Here is a 22773-nt window from a genome sequence, read left to right on the forward strand (position 1 = left end):
TCAAATTATGTATGAAACATAATAGATAGAGCGGTCTTTGAAGTACCTACAACATTTTTAGCCTCTTTAGTATAAAAGCGTTGAAGGAAAGTAATTTAAGATCAAAGTTCGTCAAAAATATCAAAAAGTATTAGAACATGATAGGCGAGGCGGTATTCGATTTTGAGCTGAACCAAACTGAAATACTTAGGTATTTTTTTAAATGTAGAACATTTGATACAACTAACGTGAGCTTCTATGGAACCGGTTATTTTACACTTTAATAGTCTTAATTGAGTTGCATTTTTACCGCGCATGGCAGCCACACACATTTTTTTGGTTGAAATACATTGCTGAAAAACTATCATAACTGGAAGGATATTTCAAAACTTCATAAAAATAATCACCTACGTGGGTTTGCTTTAATTTCCGCTTCCCGTAGCGGTAATTACAGAATTAGACGCCGGGCAAAAAGTGCAGCTCAGTCGCGTACAAATAAATAATAATACGGCCGGCGAAAATGAGTTGCAAACTAAATTCTGGCTAAAGGTCTGGCGGGGTAAAAACATCAGGTCTCGAACAAGTCTCGGCCGCATGGAATGACAATTAGCGCCCGTTCGGGGGGTCACAGTAGCGGAATAAATTTGTTTTAATTGTCGCGTTAAAAGCCTTTTTATTATTTCTACGCAATGAAGACTTTGTTGAAATTCGAGTTGGCGAAGTCGTGACTCCGCCAGGATAAAAGTTATGGAAGTTAATTCCGCTGTCACGTGACAGCAGTAAAGATTACTTCAGTTTGTGTCACACTAAATGCGCGCCGGGGCGCTGGCATCGCTTAATGTTGATGCTAAAACAACACTAATGGATGGCATTTGGATTCGATGTAATCAAAATTGTTATCTTCTATTTATTTCATCTCACAAACTTGATAGTAAACAGTAAAATGTATTCTATTCCATCTTATCTAAGCAATATTTTGATACACACGATGTATTCTTAATTAAAATGTATCAATATGTACAATATTTCATTCTTTATTTTATTACTCTTCCTCTAATTGTGAATATAACATTGTTGTTATTGTCATGTTGCATATTAATTTTAAACAAATATCTGACACCATAGCGGTAAATTTAGTATGGCTGTGATCTGACACTTGTATATTTTTATGTGTTATATCTTGAGTACCATGTCTACTAAGATTCTTCATAGTAGTTAGCACACGAATTGGCAGTCATATTTATTTGTTTTCATGAACTAAGAATACAAGTTGCAGATGGTGTTGGTTAGTTTTTAAAGTTCAATTAAACCCTGCCTAAGCCAACATGGTAGTTTAGGTATGCTATGAGCGATCCGACAAAAATAGTGTACACTTTTTCATTCATAAGTAAATCTGCCCAAATCAGCGTCACTCTTGTTTTGAACGACGCAGCGTCGGCAAACCTTGTATTATATTTTAACTTCTTAGTTTTTATCAATAAAATTATTATCTGATTATTATGTTATAAGATTATAACTTATAACAATTAAAAAAATGAGCTGTATTATTAATCAATATCGTTTTAAAATCTGCAAACCCTTAACATAATAATAACTATTATTATTATCTCTTGACATTTTTATCTTTATTATCTATGGTGGGCTAGTTGATATTGCACTTGTTTTTGAAGCCGGGTTCCATTTCGCAGCTGATAAACACAACGTGTGGTTTTTCCTATGTTTGATGCAGTGCAGGAAGCGAAACGTTAAGGTAATTAGCTATCAGAGGTTTTTCGTAAAATGTCAGTATATGGCTTTTGCGCACTTTCAACGATGTTGAAAGCAACCGCTGAGCAAAGTAAAGGAAATCAGTATTTAAACACATGGTTCCACTGCCAGACATACTATCAGGTTATAGGGTTTAATACAACTTTTAATGTATGGAGCAGTGAAATTGGCAGTTTATTAATTATTATATAGCATATACTTATATACTTAAATCTAATGTCATACATATCACGCTGCCGCTAGATTTCAAAATCAGCCAAGTCCACCTTTAGGTATTATTGACTTTTTTGTGAATTGCTGGAGAACTACTGCTTTCTAACATTTCTGCATTATCGAAATGTGGAACTTATTAATTTTAAATATTCTATAGTCGAAATAATATAAACTTTCACTTGTACTTGAGAAAACAAAAAAGCTATTTTTCTCTTATTCATCCATTATGGACTTGGCTGATTTTGAAATCTTGCGACACTAAAAATTAATTATTCTCTTAATGCTTTTACAGACGGTGTCTTTAGCACAATAAAGAATATTATATGAAAACCTTCAATCAAAGTAAAAAAGACAACAACAACAAGCTATTAACAATTGATATTGCTAATTAATTAGTTATGTCATCGTTTTAATCACATGACAAATAATTACAAGATAAAAACAACATTTTATATATAACGTTTTTAAATTTTCTGTTGAATTATTATGCTCAATATGCTCAAACTTGTACTTGATATGAAGTAAATAAAAAACAAACAAATATATAATACTGAAATGTCATTTTGACATTTCATTTTGATTTCCATAGTAACGCACGTATAACGCCTTTTACTTTAACGGATTTTTCTGAAATAACTTTCCATACAAAACAGAATTAATCGAAAATGAATTCAATTTTGCTTAAAGATGGCTGAAAGTATTAAAATAATGCATTGACATCATGTTCTGATAATATATTCTAAAAGTTTCAAATGACTAGCTAGTCGGGAAGTTAGTTAAAATTCGATTGCAAGATTTGTACTGGACAAACAAGAATACGAGCTAATAAAAACGTTGTAAAATACACAAATCTTTCAAGTTAATATTCTTGTCAGTTTACCAAAAATGTTACATATTTTTTTTTATAAATGCTGTTAAATTGAAAATTACATGATGTATTTCTTAAAAATCATTAATATTCTTTCAGTAAGTATTATTGTAAACTTATTATTTTTGTTAAAACGTGAATTGGTTGCAGCTATCTATTATAATATATTATCAGATACTCGATCAATTAATCACACTTAATATTATTTTATTTTCAGATCAACTTTTCAGAAAAAAAGTTTTAGCACACACAGTAGAAAAAAATCTAGAAAAAAAGTTGGACCGAGTGGGACTTAAGTCTTTGACTTTTCGGGTGAGTGCTTTGTCCTTAATGCTTTCGTTATTCATCAAAATTACTATGCTTCTTTTATAATATATCATCATTAGTAAATTACTATAATAAATTACGATTTTCTATATTAAATATATAAATTTGAATCAAAAACTCTATCACGATATTCATATTTAATTAATTTTGAGTCAGAAAACCGATGTATGTGACCAAAATAATAACAATCTTAAGTGCATGTTCTTGTTGAACGTCTAATGCAGTGGTGATGTCGTTCCAGATACCACGATGGGTTTTGGTAATTGTCGCTACTGTTGCCTCAAGACCAGAGCTTTTAGTCGTTGAAGCTTTCTCAAATTGCTATTCGTTACCACATCTTAACATCTTACCACAGAATTAAAGTGTTGTAGTGATATATAGGTACCTACTGTAAAGTATAGACTGTTGATCATGCATATCCAACACATATATTGCACCATAGTCCTACGGCAATTGAGTCGTGGAAATGTAAAAAAAGCGCGTATATTCAGTTGTAATAGGTACAATATGATTTCATTGTGTGTTTCAGATGGAAGCATTGACTATAATTATTTTAATTTAACCAGCTTACATGAAAGTAGTTTTCAAATTAAACGTGAAAAGCCACGTGACCTCGTATCATTCTAGTTTATAAAAAGAGAAGTTCCCGGGCTTTAAACCGCTTACCGTTACGCAGTAGGCTCTTTGAACGAGAGGATAGCTGTGTTGCCAACTGTTTCCAACTATCACAAAAATATACCAGATAGGGTTAAAAAATAAAAATTTACGAGAAATTATTGTTTCGAAACAATAAATTTTACCTCTTACGGCGATTTTTATTTGCGTAGGAATTTAAAAAATTCCATTTTGTATGTATAGTCAGAACTTTTATTGCACAGGGTTTTTTCTAACTAATTTGTTTTCCTGGATCAAATCCAGAACATTCAATATAGGTAAGACATTTTTTTTCACGTTCGCCTATTTAAAAATTATAGTATTTTGAGCCGCGGACCCAAAACAATTAATAGTAAAAATACTATACTTTTATTATAGTTGGCAGTACTGTATTGTTTGCAAAACGTTCATTTTAAAACAAATCTGGTGCAATAATCTTGTTTCTGTGGAGAAGTTGAAGTTATTTGTAGTCAAAAATGCTAGATTTAACGCCATACAAAAAAATTTGTTCATTTTGAAGAAATGACAATTGGAGAGTGTAGTAGACAACTAACTGCCAGTTTTAACACTGGATAGTAGATTACACACGCAATATGTCCTAGTTTATTTTAGGTCTTGAAAGGGTATTTCCTGCAATATCAACAATGCAATTTAATTAGTCATAATATTGAAGAAAAAAAATGTGTCGAAGTAAACCAGACGCTGAGTTACAACGGAAAATATTGCACCTTTTTTTCACGGTAACTTAAAATCAGTTTGTGCTTAGAACACCACCTTTCAAGCAGCATCAACAATTTACGACTAAAATTTGCTTAATTTTCTGTTGACACTAATTATCTCTGTCATCATATTTTAGAACTAAACCTTAAAGTCTCTTTATTTAAAATCCTTTTATTACCTTTTGCAATATCGATTCCCGGCCATCCTTCTATCTTTTGAGTGGGTTCTTCGCAATATAAAGTTCATCAAGATTGTGTAACATAATTATGGAATGCCAATCGATTATCGAGTAGGTATTTGGTTAGCTGACACATCAGACAAGCTCTTTTTTATTTTCAACTTTACACTGGAATATAAATTGGTTAAAATTGATTGATATTATCAAGTCATACCTACATATTATTATATTATGTTCATAGATTTCGTATTTACTTCATAAAGTAGATATTTACTTATCTGAAATAATGTTTTTTATTATTGTAAGACATAATTATTATCATTTATACATTACCCTGTCAATTAATGTTTTCCTTTTGTATTCAACATTTAAAACAAATGACAATCGTATCGTACAATACGGCGCTAACAAGATAAAGTAATGAAATAATATTTCAATAGTGTACATACTACAACAATTTACCAGGTGGCATTTGAACTTGGATTAGTTCAGCAACATAAATTATTTTAATTAAAATCACATCTAGACTATTATTACTGCCTTACCTTTCCGTCAACCTGTCACAAATTAATTGTAATGTCGTTGAATATTTTCTATATACTCAATATGCTAGTATTGCACTTTAAGTATATATCAAACTATTGTGAGAGTAATCATTTGTTCTTTTTCACGACCCGATTAAAATAAATTTATTTTCGTATCATTTTTTTTTTTTTAATTCAAAGTTTTATCTTTTTATTCGTATTAAACCATTAATTGATACGTATTCTTTCTGTCTCGCTCTCTCCTACACATTTAGATGTGTTTAGTTTTTGTGTAATGTAATTTAATAAATGTAATTTTCAATCCGTTCAATATATAATTTTGTTATAAAACTTTGTTAATATAAATAGCTTTTATAATATTGTAATTATTTTTCATACCAATTAGTTGACAATGCTTCATTGAAGCGGACGAAACTGGTCCTGATTATTATTTAACTATATTATGGAATACATACTTAGTATATAATAATTATGTACAGTGTTTTATTTTATGTAATACCTACTTTTATTTTTTAATTTTAAACCTAAAAGGGCGTTAGTGACAATGTGACAATATAGTGTGACAGCTCTTTAAGTGTTTCGAAGTAAGTATATAATAATTACAAGATAAATATGAACTTTTTATATACCACGTTTTTAAATTTTCCGTTGAATCATATAAACTTGACAATTCTATGTATTAATAATTTAGGACAAATAAGGCAATTTTCAACAAATCATTTTTTTGCTAGTTTGCAACATACAAACAAATATAGAATACTGAAATGTCATTTTGATTTCCATTGTAACGCACATATATATTAATAATTTAGTTGCTAGGACCACACCCCCTTAGCAACTAATAATAGTGGATTGGATTACGGATTTCTTCCGAAATAATTTTTCATACAATACAGAATTAACTGAAAATGAATTCAATTTTACTTAAAGATGGCTAAAAGTGTTAAAAGAATGCATCGTGTTCTGATATATTCTAAAAGTCTCAAATATATAGCTAGTCGGGAAGGTAGTTAAAAATCGATTGCAAGATTTGTACTGTATAAACAACCACCGGACAAACAAGAATACGAGCTAAGAAAAACGTGGTAAAAAGTGGAACACATTATTGTATTATCAATTTATTCTCATTAGTATAGATGCGTATATTTATTGTGAAGTAAATCTGTTGAAAGATTTTTTCGCAGATTATAAAATGAAAACAACTTTCAACGTGAAGATTTTTGTATACATCGTATCCGTCGCACTGTACTCTTGGTCTCTCTTGAAACTATTTTGATAAACGAGACATCCTTGAGCGAGTGTTTTCATGTAAACGCGGCGGGTATGCGATGCACTCTTTGTGAAAGGACGCGTCTAAATCGGACCGTGCAATTTGTAAAGTGACTCTTGCACTTAAAAGTGAGGAAGCGGAAGGCGTCAGCGTGCACTATTATTTGCGGAACTAAGGTACGAGTAAATTTAAAAGAGAGAGACATTCTGTTTGGAATTGTATAATGAAAGAATATTATTCGCAGTAGTTAAACATCGACGAAGAAACTATGGCATTCGGAATTCTAATTAATTTAGGATCCCTCTTACTCAAACTTAGACTGTCTAGTACAGGGTCTCCCAAACATTTCCTGCAATGGAACACTTCGCAAACCCTGAAATTTTAACAAAACACTTGGGTTATTTTTTATGCTTGGTAATTAACACATTATTTATTTAGTAATTATTTTAAAATATAAATATAAAACTATAATATAATATAAACATAAAAATATGAATAAATAAAACAATTAGTGACTTTGATAATTTTGAGTTATTGAATTGCATATCTTCTTTATATCAGGTACAATATTGGTAAGTTGCATTCTAATATCTGGTATGGCGTCGAGCCTGTTCCTGCACTTTGACTTCGTTTCAGCACAAAAAGAAAATCCCGCATTGCATAAATAGGTTGTAGAAAACGGAAGTAAAACAATAATAGCTTGTTTTGAAAAATTGGGGTACTCTTCTGACATACTCGCCCAGGTAAAATTCAAAGGCTGATCTTTGTATTTTTGTTTCAAACCAGCCACTAATTAAATCAATTAGATTTTTATAGTCACTTGCGATTAAGTCTACTGGTTTAGTTGTCACGCAAAATGGATTCCGAACCTGGGAATTGTCCTTACTAATTTTATTTCTACTTAGTAGAAGATCTTTAAATGTGTTGCAGTGTATAAAACCTTTCCAAATTGTCGCGGAACATAGTTTGGGAAACCCTGCCCTAGTAGATACCAAAAAACGCCACTTAGTTAAGTATACCAATTTCAAATTAAAAAAATATATTATTTAAAATATTCGAATCCCGGGTCTGGCATTCACGTGTTGTTTTTTTAAATGTATATAACATTCACAGTATCGACTTAATCGGTTGGACAAAATCTGTTAATACAGCCTCCACTCTGTAGTTTTTGTTCATCGAGTAAAGGTTTAGTGACATAATATTTTTTATTGAACTTAAGTTATTCGGAAAGACCTCAATATTATAAAAAAATCTTGATAAAAAATGATTAGCTGGGCGGGACTCGATTCTGTACCCATTGGATTCAGCACAACGTGATGTATGTATATTCAATAAAGAATGTTATATTATTGTCAAATCTTGTGAAATATTCGTTGCAATTAGACTTGGGTATTTCCCGAGAATATCTCAATCTCGAGATTCGGGATTTCCAGAAAAGAGTTCTCGAGAATTCTCGTGATATCGGGAAATTTAAAAAAAAAACCTGTAAAAATCCTAAAAAATATATTTATATATATTAAATATTTCCAAAAAATATGATTTGAAAAATATAATATGATATGACAAACAAAATAGAAGCAGGAAAACAAAAATAAATCAAAAAATTACTTGTTAAAGTAGAATTTCAAAAAACATAGACTGTCAATCGCTGTGTCTGACAATCGCGTACGTTTTTGAGTAACAAAATTCCATGTTGCAAAAATTGCGCTCTTTTTGAGTCGACGTTGGTTTAATTGTGTAAAATGCTTCGATCAGTCTTTGAACGTTTTGTGTTTTCTGTCCACTTTTTTCATATATAAAATCGTTTTTTCTTTATTAAATTAATATTTGATAATAAAGAAATTTCCCGAGAAAAGATTCTCGAGATCATGAATTTCCCGAAATGTTAAAAATTTAAATTCTCGAGATTCAGGATGGAAATTCCCGAAACCCAACCCTAGTTGCAATACAAAAATAGTTTATTCAATTATTATTAGCAAATTAATGCAAGTAGGGTTTATGCTTCATAACTTTGCACTCCGGCTCTAAGATGTAAATGATGTAATATATTCTAAAAGTATATTTTTTACATATACATATTATCTATTTATTTTTTTATTACCACATATTATATTAATACAAGTGAATATCATTTGATTTAATTGTATGCGAGGTAATCAGGCAAAGAGGCATATTATCAGTGAAATAAAGAGTGCAAGAAAAGTGCAAAGTTATAAAAGTATACTCTACCTACCTACGTTTAGACCAATATTTTGATAGATCCTGGTGGCGGTTAGTAATTGAGGTAAGCACCTATTAGTCGTAGGAAGAATGGTGTCGGATTCTTATGGCAGTGCAGGCGACTCATTTAGGTGTTGGTATCGCTACTTTCACCTTTTCTTTCAATTTTATTTACCTCTTGAATGTCTTTATGGTCTAATCTAACAGAAAAGCTCTCTCCTATCCACTTGGCGATGTTGTTTTCCAGTTCTCCGTACGACGATTCTCTTTCCTCGATGCCAAAGAACATTATATTTCATTGTCTTATCTGTTTGTCCAAAAAGTATAATCGTTTCTCTTGATTTTTGACATTTTCTTCCAATTTTTCACATTTTTCTTCCCATACAACACATTTTTCGTCCAATATTTTGTTTATATTCTGAGTTAATTGAAAAAAAAAATTAATATTATATAAACTAGAAAATAAGTAGATAATAAAATCATAGATAGATATATATATATATAATAGATATATTAATAGGTTATATATATATATTCATTAGATTTAGTCAATTAACTGTCATTTACTTTTGTTTGTAAGAAATAAAAAGGCTTTTTTATTTTATTTTATTTATTTGTATTATCGTTACTTTCAAATGATACTGACATCGTTACCTTCCTTTACCTTGATTCAAACCACAAAAACAATATTAACGCAATTTAAAAAAACGCTTCAGTTGTATGACTATAAGTTGATTTCATAGTAATTAGGTATGGTGCAGGTGGATAAATTAGTAAAACACATTGGGCGGAATCCGATGGTATCCCGCCTGGCGGCCCGGCGTGGCGGGTAGACCAGATAACTGAGATGAACATACATCACAAATATGCTCTAATAATAAAAAAGTCGCCTGTAGTGCTACTTTAATTCTTGACCATTATTTTTTTTCAATAATTACGTGACGGTGCGATATAATTTTTGATTATTGTGTGTCGATACTCGACAACTCCACAATTCAAGATAATGCATTAAAAATACAAAAATCGTTAATAACACATTAAATACCCTTAATTTTAACTTATAAACCATTTAGAAAACACCATTGTAGAGCGTCACACTGCATTTTAACCATAGCGATAGGTAGGAGGGCCCGCTAAAGAATCCAGCCTGAGGGTCCGCTCCAGGATGTGGGGCCCATGATATGCACACAAAAGTTGGGGAGGGTTTTAGTTAGTTTTACAGACCATGATCAATCACTCCTGATATTCTGAATATGACGGTAATTCAAAAATGTTCCTTAATTGTTTTGATGAATTAAGTTTTCGTGTAGTAGCTAAAAGACTAAAACATTATTGTATTGGAAAAGTGTTGAACAATATTTCGCATTTTATTACAAATAATTAAGCATCTGGAAAGTAAAATAAATCTCTTACTTTTACAAGTGAATGTTTCTCGATTCGTAAACTATTGCTTTCTATCACTCTGGCTCTGCCATTTCGACACAGTGAGTGATTTTTAAGACAAAACGCTTACCGGACGACTCTTTTAAGATTAAGTACTGTACTTAAGAGGAAAACATCCGGATATATGTCACATCTCGCAATATACGACTGGGTATATATATTTAGTTCATGAGTGATACTAAGAGTTGATAAGATTCATCAGATCCTGACTTTTGCCAAATGCGTTTCCGCTTTCAATGCCCGCCTTGATGGAACTTGATTGCAAATTCAACAGTATATAATGATATATGAGTATACGATGTATAAATTCGAGATATATTTTTCGTTGAGATAAAATACGATTTACGGAATATATTAGGAATATGAAAAGAGTAAATGATACTCGAATTTTGATTGAATATGATATGTTTCATCTCTACCCGAGAATGTATTATTATATTACATAACATCATTTTTCATTATCAAATTGTATAGCATTGATACTGGTATAATTTAAAAAAATCTTTGTGAAAATTCTTGCGATATATTTGAAAATTAGCCATATTTAATGTACCTACGTATTATAGGTATCCTATTTTATACCTCCCTGCGCATCTATTCTATACACAAGGCTACCATTGGCGGCTATCGGCGGGTATCGAAGGAAGTTTATCATAGTTATGTATTGAGGCGGTTAATTGTTACAATAAGTTAACCGTCTGAACTATCAAAAAGTGCTATGTTTTAACAGCACCTCTATTGGCTGTGTTAAATTTTAGAGTGATATAGACAGTTTTCACAGTTTAGACGGCTAACTTATTGTAATAATTATAATATCTCAGTACATAATTATTGATATACTGCCCTCGATAGCTACCGATAGCCGTTGATAGCAGCCTTGTATATAGAATAGATGTGCTAATTATTTTTGCAATGATATTATGAATGAGATTACATTAAAACATATGATGAGATATTCCACCATTTTCATATTTTCTCTAAATAATGCTTGAATATTTATATATATTTTTATATACCTACCTACATCTTATGGAAAGTGGTGAAAACTACAATGGAATATGCGATAAAATTGGGTATAACACAAATTTAAAAATATATATGTATAACGCAGTTAAAGTCAAGTAATCCTTAAAACCAAATAAGTTTAAGAAAACTTTTTTCTATGAAGATAGTCAAAATAATATCAATAAACTAATAATGCTGAAAAAAAAAATTCATAGTTTAACTCACTTTAATGGTTTTTTTTGCCAAATAAAATTATTTTGAACATTAAAAAAAATTATTAGTGAAACACGGTAATTTATTATAATAAGTACATGTCGTCCGTTCTGAGTGGCTCAAAAAGTTAGGACGCGTACAACTTGTCACAGTGCTCATGAATTCCAAATTCCAGACACTTTTTGAAAGAAAAATCACGAACAAATGAATGACAAACTATGAATTCGTTGCAACCAATGGAGTGATTTACTTACTTATTTCACCCTGTTATGCCCAGTATTGGGGCATGGGGTAAGTAAGCACAAGTTCGCGCTACTTCCTTCAGTCTATTCACGGTTACTTCCAACCGTTCGATCGTCAAATACGGTTGTGACATTTCCGTACTCCAAATCACACAGTAGTTCTTGACTTTGTCTTTCCCACTGTCGGGGCGAACCGTCTTACGAATTATGAAATCCATCTTCTTCTTGGTCGTGCACTCATGGCTGAGGATCGTCACCACATTTAAATTTCGCCATCCTTTGAGCGACCAAGACTTTCCATTCTTCTCGATCTTCCGCTTCTCTCAGGGCAGAACGTATGGTGGCCCCAGTCAGCTCTTTCACTTGGTCGCTCCATCGCGCAGACGCTCTTCCTCTGCTTCGTCTTCCCTGGAGGCTACCCAAAACTACCAGTCTCTCCAGGTTGTCCGGTCCGCGCCTGACAATATGTCCAAAAAACTGCAGAATTCTTCTCAGACATATCGTCGAGAGCCGTTCCTTTATATTCAGTCTCTGGATGATTGACTGGTTCGTCCTGTGCTCCGTCCAAGAAATGCGAATCATTCAGCGCCAACACCACATCTCAAAAGCATCAATTGCCTTCCGTTCTCTTGCCTTCAGGGTCCACGACTCGACTTCGTATAGAAATATCGAGAACACTAATCCATAATGATGATTAAAATAAAAAGCGCAAGTATACAGCCTCGCTTGACTCCCGACATGACAAGATGTCAAAAGATGTTTCAGCTGTTCTCACACGGTTGATCTTGGCATCTCACTTATCATGGCGACTAATTTCCGTGGACGCCAATGGGGTTAAAATTAGATTGAAAATACTTTTTCAATTTCGAAATAATGAAAATACCTTTAGGCGAATCTCTGATCAATGCTAAATATTAAATGTGTCTCAAAAATATAATTGTTTTATTATTAACATAGTATTATATTTTGTATGTAGTTAGTTGATTCTAAGGGAGATCCCACGAGGACTGACTGTAAACCCGATACAGTATACACCATACATCGCGAGACTTTTAAATAATGGAATCTGTGGATAAATAACGATTCGTTGAGGAGAGACGATATTTTATATCTCGCCGCTGGCGGAAATATTTCACGGAGTCCCTTTGAGACTAATGCCTCAAACGACGGAAAATGCTTTCACGCCATGGGGAGCTTACGCGGTCTGAAATATTGCGTAAAAACTAATTGACTCTCAACAGTAGTAAATTTATGTAGAAATATAGTTTTCCAAAATTATATATCACTTTTCATTGTAATAATTTTGATGACTCATAACTTGTGCGAAAGCTCTTGTTCAAGTATAAATGTGTCAAAAATATCAGACCAAATTCATATTACACAATAACAGTAAATCAACACAAAATATAATTATGTATTTGTTTATAAACTGCCCACAAACCGTAGAATAATACATTATAATAATAAAAACCAAAAAAATGAAACCGTACAAAAATAATAGTAGAAATTATTACATTATATGCATCAAATACCTATATATAGGCACCACAAGTTAAATAAACAAAATACCCACAAGTAATCATTAATTTAAAAAGTAAAATAAAATAATAATTTACGATAAAAATATACAAAATGTTACTTTCATTAAATAAATACACACTTACTGTAATGCTTGTGTCTGACAGACAACGGTTGGATCTAGGCGCATGTTACTCTGTCCAGCTGTTTCATTTCATTTTTAAGAATAGCAAATTGATAGCAATAGACAATGGCTAAATGTAGGCGCGCGCCTCTACCCGCATCTCACCTCTACTATCTGATAACTGTGTAAAAAAAATGTAATATACATAATTTATATATTATTTTTTTAAACATTATAACAGGCCACGAAGGCTAATGAAAATAGTGTAGTAAAACAGTATTGCGGTAGTAGAAACGAAACGAGAACATGAAATTTTGAGAAAACCACATAAATATATTGTGACCTCACCGGGATCGAACATGAAGCTTCTGGGTGGGAGCACAATGGCTTTGCTCTGGACTACGACGGCTATCTCCGTAGTACGATTTATGATGAATTGGGGCTTATTTTATTTAAAATATATACATCTTATAACTTTGAAACGTTTCCAGAAACCAAAATGAAACTTTATTAAATTTGTAATAATATTTACTATATTATAAATGTGCAAGTTTCATCAATATTGGTTTAGTGGTTTTTCAGTTATTTACAACGGAACAAAAAAAAACAGATAGCTTGTGTTACTATACGTAGTCAAAACGCTGATCAAATGTAAATATTTTAAAATCATGGACATTTCAGTTTTATTATAGATTAGTATAGACCATTTAATAAGTGATTGGTAATAATTATTGGTAAATAAAAATCTTGGAGAAATGTGCTCAAGTAGTATTAAAACAATTTGGTTTTCAGTAATTCTACCAGGTTATTCCTAAACCAGAAATCATGTTCCGCTGAGTTGGTTCTATAATGGAATGTTTACCCCAGTACCCCATAGTAATATATTATGACCCTGCAAATATATCAAAGCCTGGCTTCGGTTTAAATTAGTTAAGGGTGGTTCGATACGAATAGTTCCATCTATTGAAATTTCATCTCCGGCCATTGCGCGATCGACATCCTGTTGAATCAAACCCACAGTACAAACTATTACCTACAATATAATTGAACCACAAAGTACTAACACTCCGTTATTCAATATATTATTGTATCATTAGTGGCACATAGTTTGATATCCGGCCAGATTTATATATATTATATTAGTGATATTTTACAATTTTACAAGAGCAAAAAGGTCGTATGTTATAAAATATTATTAGGTATAAGATATTATGAATCACTAAGTAATTTAAGAACTTGCTATATTTTCAATAATATAATAATATTATTGTTGCCTTATTGCACGAGGGATGTGTTTAAAGCAATAAATAAGAAATTGCTTTAGAAATAAAAATATGGTAGGTATAAACTATAGATTGAAGTATCATGAATTGTAATATTCATATCATAAAATCAATAGTTTATGATGTGTTTTGGAAAACCTGCTTTTAAACGAACGGCGGCTCTTATCCGTGGGAAGATTAAATTTAACAATGAATCTATATTCAGTATTCAACCTATATATTGAGCATGTACGTAGTCAATGTAAGGGCAGACTTTTGTATCAGATACCATACCGATAAGTTATGTTAAATAACTGATTTTACAATTGTCAATTAATTGAATCCAATAAAGTATTTTAATAAGATAAACTCGTTAATTACTTATTTTGGATAATAATTATAGTAGCCAATTATAATTATAAGAACATTAGGATTTCTGGAAATGATGTACATATTAGTTAAGGAGTTAGATTGTTTAGAATGACATCTTAAGCATTATAACAGTACATTAAGAAGAGTTATTTCGAGATGAAGTTACTTACTAGGTACTAGTTTTTAGTTAAAAATATAGTATAATGATACCAGAAAACATCTTCTATTAAATTGCTCACTTGTATGACTGAATTTCGATGTATGCCTTAGTTTAGTATTATCTCTATGATTGTACAAGAGAAGTCGATCACCGATTCCTCATAGTCATCCTCGTGACTACGAATCATAATAATTCTGGAGTTTTTATTATACTTCAATTACATATCTTCTACTTTTCATTAGCACGAGATATGAAGAATCATTCAATAAATTGTATGCACCTTATGTCGTAGAGACAGCCGTATTATACGGCTTATTGAAGTCACTTATGTGAATATCTGTGATAAATGATAATAACATTAATAATGTTATGAAAGTAAATTCAATTTCCATTGCAATCAAGTGCTTACTTAGCTAAAAGCATTTTAATCGATTAATCTGATCAAATATGACAGGAATAAACTTTGGAATTTTATTATTAGAGCACCTTGGACTATCCTTGGCATGTTGACTATCTCAATTAAATGATTTTAAAATTTGCAGAACACTTAATATAATACATTTCGTTTAATTTTTAATACAATTTATAACGATATGTAAAAAGTAATGATATGGTGTCAGTTTCTTCAGATCTGTAGACGCGGAAAATTTGAGTGAAATCTTCTGTAACTATTTAATAGTTCCCTCCAACCAATCTCCCCGCCCCGCATTCAAGCCTAACATCATTAAATATTTTTTAATTTGCATTTATATGTAAAACTATAAATAAACTGTGCAATACAAATTGAATACTGAAATTCGTAGTTAAGGCCTTATCCACGTGGTGCATGTCTTGTCGCGAGAGCATGTGGACGGCTCAATGAGGTCACATGTACCTCGACCGCGCGCGACAGTTGTCACGGCTCAATGAGATCACAATGTACATGTAATGTGCGCGAGTCAAAACGCGCCATGTGGACAAGGCCTAAAGCCTCAATTACATTGAGCTTCTTTACGAGCTGTTTATTGGCGAATTTACAATCTGTCTGTAAAGTCGCCCAGTGTAATCATCGAATAAGCTAATAAGCAGGTTGTAAACACTCTACCGAGAAACGCCCGCTTTTAAATTCGCAAATAAACAGCTCGTAAAGAAGCTCATTGTAATTGAGGCTTAACATGCACTATTATGATTGCGTTATCAGTGGCTAAATTTAATAAATGAACACACCGCAGATACAGTAGCTCTAGCATTCTGAGCTTAATATTTCAATGATAATAAAATATTACATCAAACAAGGTTACACCGTCATTCTTTGTAAATATTTAAAAATATTATTCATCGATAACCAATATTTAGAAATGGACAAATTGCATCTGCATTGATAATCAGTACTCAATGCAAATGACTAAACTAAATATGTAGTCTTTTTCTGTGTGGTGATATCACGATAAATTCTACCATTAACTGTCTAATCACATAATTTACGTACCTATTATTTAAAACCACGTTAGTATGGCTGAGCATCTGGTTTCCACTGGATAAAGTTATTACTTGTATACTAGAACCTTTGAGTATCTTTCATAGTACTTATAATACGGTACCTACCCAATAATTATTTCCATTGTCACTTTGTTGGTTGAAAAAGAGAATATATTACCGTGTGGGCTTCAAATGGTTCATGACTGTAGAAAAGTCGCTGGGAGGTCCATCTCCTGATGTACGATAGAGCTTTTTCTAGCTTTCCACTTCCCGGATGAGGAAATATTCGCGCGTAAAAAGCTCGCGATCCGCATAGTAACGGGGGTTGTTAGACCCGCTACTAAATAAATTATTATAATGATGACTCTAATAACAGAGAAATTGTTTTTTTACTATCCCGCTTATAGCTATATTATAGGATACTATGCCATAAATATTTTAATTACATATTTTTCATAGTATTATTTATATTGATTATACTTATAATAATATTATAATAAATTTCCTGACTAGAGAAACATTTTTATGTTGGGACAATTTGGAGCAACGTTTTTTTTAACTTTTTTTTCGTAACTGTTCCAAATTATGTGTTTTCAATATTGAATATTACATTCTGATTCAAGTGTATCATTCAATAAAATAATAAAATAGTAACATTCTGACTCCATTGACAATATATGATATGGTTATGCTTACATAATTATAGTAGGTATTATTCAAGACCTGAACAAAAACGAACTATAAATGAGTCGTATAGTATTACAAGTAAATTTGTGCGTTATTTATCATTTCGAGAAAATGACGAAACACGTTTTGTTGGGTTTTTTAGTGTTAACATGAAATATGTTTCTACAGTAAGGAATTAGAAATTCAATTCAAAATCAACAGTTCTACTTTTGTTTCCAAAGTATTGAACAGTTCTAATTCTGATACCAAGCCCTATTTTCCCACAATTTTATACCACACAGATATAATTTTGATTCGAATATTATATTGCTAGTCGTACATTATGGTCAGAAGAATAATTTGGCATACTTAGTTAAATTTATATATATTTGCGACAGTTCTACTTTTGATACTATACAATTCAAATGCGAGTGAGAAAGCATTCGGTACGCTTATATATCCGCAATACGCGTTAGAGTAAGATAGAATTTCTACGGCTGAATTAAATATTTGTTGTACACGTCACCGGTAAGTATTGATTTGGATGACTACAGTTATTTAAAAACTTCGAGCAAGTGTTCCTGAATTTTTTTGTTTAAGTGCTAAATATAAAGGTACTAGGTAGTAATTATTTTTAGTCAATTTAGTACAAAATATGGTTTACTATGTTCTGTTTTTATTAGGTTACCGTACTGAGAAGACACATAATGGTATAACGTTTCATAAGTTAATAATAATAAAATTGAGGTTCTACTGTGCATTATACGCAAGAAACACGGCTTCATCTTGCCGAATAATACCCATTCTTTATATTATTACTCTGTGGTATTGTTAATATTTTATGGGACGCATATTTGTAGATATATATTATATAGCATAACTGTTTCTTTTCATGCTGAAGTTCGAAAAGACACACTCTCTGTCAATACATTATCTTGGTGACTAGACTATCAATTGGCAAGAAAATTCTTGGCAATCGGTCACTGTATAAATTAGCGAAATCCGTGGGGTGAAAAAACTTTTCATAAATTAAATTCAGCTTTGTTGCGGTGTTGATCCGCTGTTGGACATAAATAAATAAGATAATAAATCGTTTTGAAATTTATAATAAGAGTTTGGAAATTTATGTCTCAAGTTATACTCCCAAATGTAAGATTTAATTTTTATCGCTTCGCTAATAGCTCCATCAATTTATGTCATCGTTTTTATCGTCTCAGGCACTCTCGATTCATTGCTATATGAAGGCGTCTCCGTAAGTACTGTATAATACACTTTTTTATTGTCATTTTGTATCACGTTGTCATGTACTATACTCGATCCAAATTAAGAGCGTACATAAGTGAAACGACAAACAATTTTCAACTGTATGTCGAACGAAATTACGGTCGCGTTGCCATTCGGAGAGCAATAGTCGAGGTGTCTGCACGTCGATTCGTTTTATCATGGCGTCGGATGAAAATATTCTTAAATCGTGTAAACATGATTAAAAAACTTTACGTATGTACTTAAAAAAGAAAACATGTCAATGAATATACTATTATTATGACGAATATAATAATAAACATAACATAAAAAGGACGCATGTTGAACTTTTATGACAAATTATATTTCGTTCGGCTTGCGTAATTTGCACCCGCGACCCGCAATCCGCGCATCGCCTAGTCACGATCATTTTAGACCATGCATCAGCTGAGGTATAGCCTTAATATGGAATACATATACATACTGTATCGCTTTGACATTTTTCTCACGCAGTGGTCATTAAAATTTAGCGAAGTACAACGTGATATTATCAAATATCAACATTTGTCAGTATGATGTAACATTGTACCTACAAGAGTCGGTGTCAATTTTATTTTAACGGTTTATCTTTTTGATTTGTAGTGTTCTTATGCTGTGTTCTAATAATAACATAAATTAAGAAACAAAAAAACAATTTATTAATGGACAGTGTCATGAATTATATTAGTTACTGATTTATGGCTGTTACATACGCCAAAAGATAGGAACAGCATGTCCGATTCAACTATATGACTTCTTATGCCATACATATACTATAAATACGATTGTCTAATCGATCCGACGGTCTCTTGTCCACTTTTTACATTATCACTTAGGTAGGTACCATTGGATGGTGCAATTGTCCGGTAATTATCTGTATATATTATAATTTAAAAGGAATTTTAGGTTACGCGTGAATGTCGCTAGGTAGGTGTGCGCGGTCTTCACATGCAACATCGGAGCGCCGTTCGTAGAAGGTTTTGTTTATGGCTATGCGGCAGACATGGCGAGTTTACATGTGAGAGCCGGCTAAGGATAAGTAAAATACGAGAAGAGTCATTTGAAGAAGTGATATAACCACGTATATTATAAAACAAAAGATTGTTTATTCGAAATTCTACAACGGCGTACGTTAAAAATTGATGGTACTAATGTTAATTTAGATACTGAGAAGAGAGCTTATATGACACCATTATTACATAAATATCTTTCGTACACACATTATAACAGATTGTTAAAGGGCTTGATCCTTGAGAGATCTGAAATTTTTAATCTTAGAACTTTACTTAGTGGTCCTGTCCTTAAATATTCTTAACTTGAGCTAACTAAACTGGTATTGGATTTGAAAAAGAAATGACATTCTTAGAAGGAGTAAAGAAGTGAGTAATCATTAAACTGTTATATTTTGAATGGTTACATTCTTATTGCATTACGCTGTCAATACATATTACCAGATACAAACGCGCAAATCAACAAATCCGGCTTAAGAGTCGTGTTATGAAAAAAAAAATCAATAAGACCCAAAAATGTTCGAGAACGACTCTCCCACTCGGCGAGTAGGGTCAAACTTGTGGACAGGAATTGACAACGCATTTTCACGTAGCTACACGCTATAGATTACTGGCGACACGGTCTTTTTCTCAACAGCGATAGTGCAACACTGTCACCGTTCGCTGTAGTTATATCATTTTATCCTATATTCTGTTTTCTGTCTAAAGTGAAACTAAATTTAAAAACAAATAGTTAATGGAATTATATCGGTTTTACATAATTAGTATATTTTGCACGATGAAATATTGATAAATATTATGTAGACGGTGTTAATTTAAGAATCCACATGACAGATTAATAAATATTGTAATTCCGATAGGATATACTCAAATACACTATTGTTGTTTAATTTAATAAAACGCATTTTTTGCAGTACTTATTTCCACTTTTATTCAATAAATTAGGACCGGTTTCGTCCGCCTCAGAGGGATCAAAATGTCCCTCTGAGGCGGACGAAACCGATCCTAATTTATTGATTAAAAGTAGAATAAGTACTACAAAAAAATTGCGTTTTATTAAATCAAACAACAATACAATGCAGTTCCACCATGAATTGACAGTTAACAAAATAAAAGAAATCAAATACACTACATTTTGAATCAGGGTTTTGAATGTGTGAGTGTACTAATAAAATGAAATACACAATATAGACGTGCAATAGTTTATGTTGCAACCTTCAAATACACCAATATTGAATGAGCGTAGTTGTCAGAACGAAGACAAAGTTAGAATGACGTATTCTTGACACGTGTTTAAGTTTATCGCATATTCTTCCACACTCGAGATCGGTTACCTGTTACTCCACAATCGTTAGGTATTTCAGTTCCCATTAATTCTGTGTTTCCTGGTAGAATCATTCATTTACCATACACATATACATAATGGACTTTTATTTTTAATTATTCACGTACGTTAAACTTATACCTATCCAATTTCTGAGAGTTCGTAAGGTAATCAGGGTTGTACCTACATTGGTCGTCCTATTAGTAATAGGCGGTATGCAGCCAATGAGGTGTTGTCTGATTAGTATGGAGCAGTTTTCAGCCAATTACATTGTTTTTTTGGCGTATAAATATGTTTTTGTATTTGGCAAGTTAAAACGCCAACCACCCGATAATAATGTAAAAAGTGTCATATTAGAATAAATTGTTTATAACAATAATTATGAAGGATTATTAATTTAATTTAATAAAACGTAAATTTTTATAATACTTTTTCTATTTTTATTAATTATATCTGGACCGGTTTCTCAGTGGGACATTTTCAACCTGTTTGAAATGTCCCTCTGACGCGGACAAAACCGGTCCAGATATAATTAATAAAACTGGAAAAAGTTCTATAAAAAAATGCTTTTCAATAAATTAAATTAATAATACAATGCATTTCTACCATGAATTGACAGCGACACAATAGTGTGAAGTCAAGGAGTTGTAGATAGTAAATATTAGGTATATGTAATATACATAATATCATATATCAATTGACACTACAGTATGCTATGAGGCTCAATAGCTAGTGAGACGGTAGTACAGAAGAATAAATCCTAGATACATAGACATGATTTAAAAAAAAAAACACACGTAAATATATTGTGACCTCACCGGGAATTAAGCCCAGTACATGGGTAAGAGTCTAGTCTAGTGCCTCACGCACTAGATCATAAGGGCCACTAGCCGGTTGAACCATCAACATCAGCAATACGGGCGGGGTAAAACCGGCCTTGATAACTGCGTTCCTTTAGCCATTTTATGCATGATTTTGTGAGAGCTTGGATGCTGAAGTTTTTCATTTCCTTAGTGTTAATTCATGTATGGGTATTGGATTTAAAAGTGTCGGGATACTTTTACGAGGCATTTTATTCCTAGAAAATACGTTTTCAAATTTTAAAAAATACATTCAAATATGGAATAATTTAAAAACCTCTATGGTACATTTGAAAAAAATATAAAACTACATTTTAATGATAAGATTATCTGTAAAATACTGCTAGTAGCTACCCACCAACAAACATCGGATTTTCAGTGAACGCACATTAATTTGTTGTAAGCTTATTATTTAATTTTTGAATACGTGGTATTGATTATTTAAAATGAGGATTGTCAGTAAATTGTATTAAACTCGTATCATTTTCTCAGAGAGGCATTACGCTCGCCCTTAACGTAAAGTATTATAAGACAACGTACAATGTATTCCATAATATAACATGTTGTAGGTGTAAAAGTTTACCGATCGCTGTACGAGAAAAGTCATCCACCGGAGCTTTAAGGAGAACGGTAAAATACACCCCTCTTCATACATCTTCGCGAATGTGTCATTTCGATATAGACTTTTACTTAATGGAACTGACGTGCACATACTTTCATACGTAGGTACGACTTTATACATTTCTGAATATATGTATTCATGGTGTCGAGACCATTAATGAAATTAATTAAATAAGTTATCTGTTTAATTTCTCAGATTGTTCTGTTTATCGTTATTGAAACAAAAGCCATTTTTTTAGTGTTTTTAAGTTTAATTTGTAATTTATCACTTAATGAAAAGAATAATGCATATTTTTTTAAATATTCAATTATTTGTTAATCCATGGGGTGAAATCGACTGTCGAATTCTTAATTGACATGAAGTTAAATGCAGTATGCATACTCACCATCATATGCAGCAATATAAAAAGAGACAATATAATATGTTTAAAGTAAATTAGAGCAGTCCAAATAATTAGACTCATGAAAGTCTT

General features: G+C 31.8%; 1 long non-coding RNA gene and 1 pseudogene across 2 annotated transcripts in view; one reads left to right on the forward strand and one right to left on the reverse strand.

The window, feature by feature from the left end:
• LOC147078993 (uncharacterized) overlaps nt 1–22773 on the forward strand; it is a 277623-nt gene that overhangs the window by 37720 nt on the left and 217130 nt on the right. For both annotated transcript variants that reach the window (XR_015071326.1, XR_015071327.1), the window contains exon 2: nt 3045–3139. This is a non-coding gene — a long non-coding RNA (uncharacterized LOC147078993). The remainder of the gene's footprint in view (nt 1–3044; nt 3140–22773) is intronic.
• Nucleotides 8311–11862, reverse strand: LOC147078994 (uncharacterized; annotated as a pseudogene).

Source organism: Rhyacophila brunnea, unplaced genomic scaffold (assembly GCF_057557595.1).
Source record: "Rhyacophila brunnea isolate RB1 unplaced genomic scaffold, BYU_Rbru_1.0 scaffold_10, whole genome shotgun sequence".
Lineage (NCBI taxonomy): Eukaryota > Metazoa > Arthropoda > Insecta > Trichoptera > Rhyacophilidae > Rhyacophila > Rhyacophila brunnea.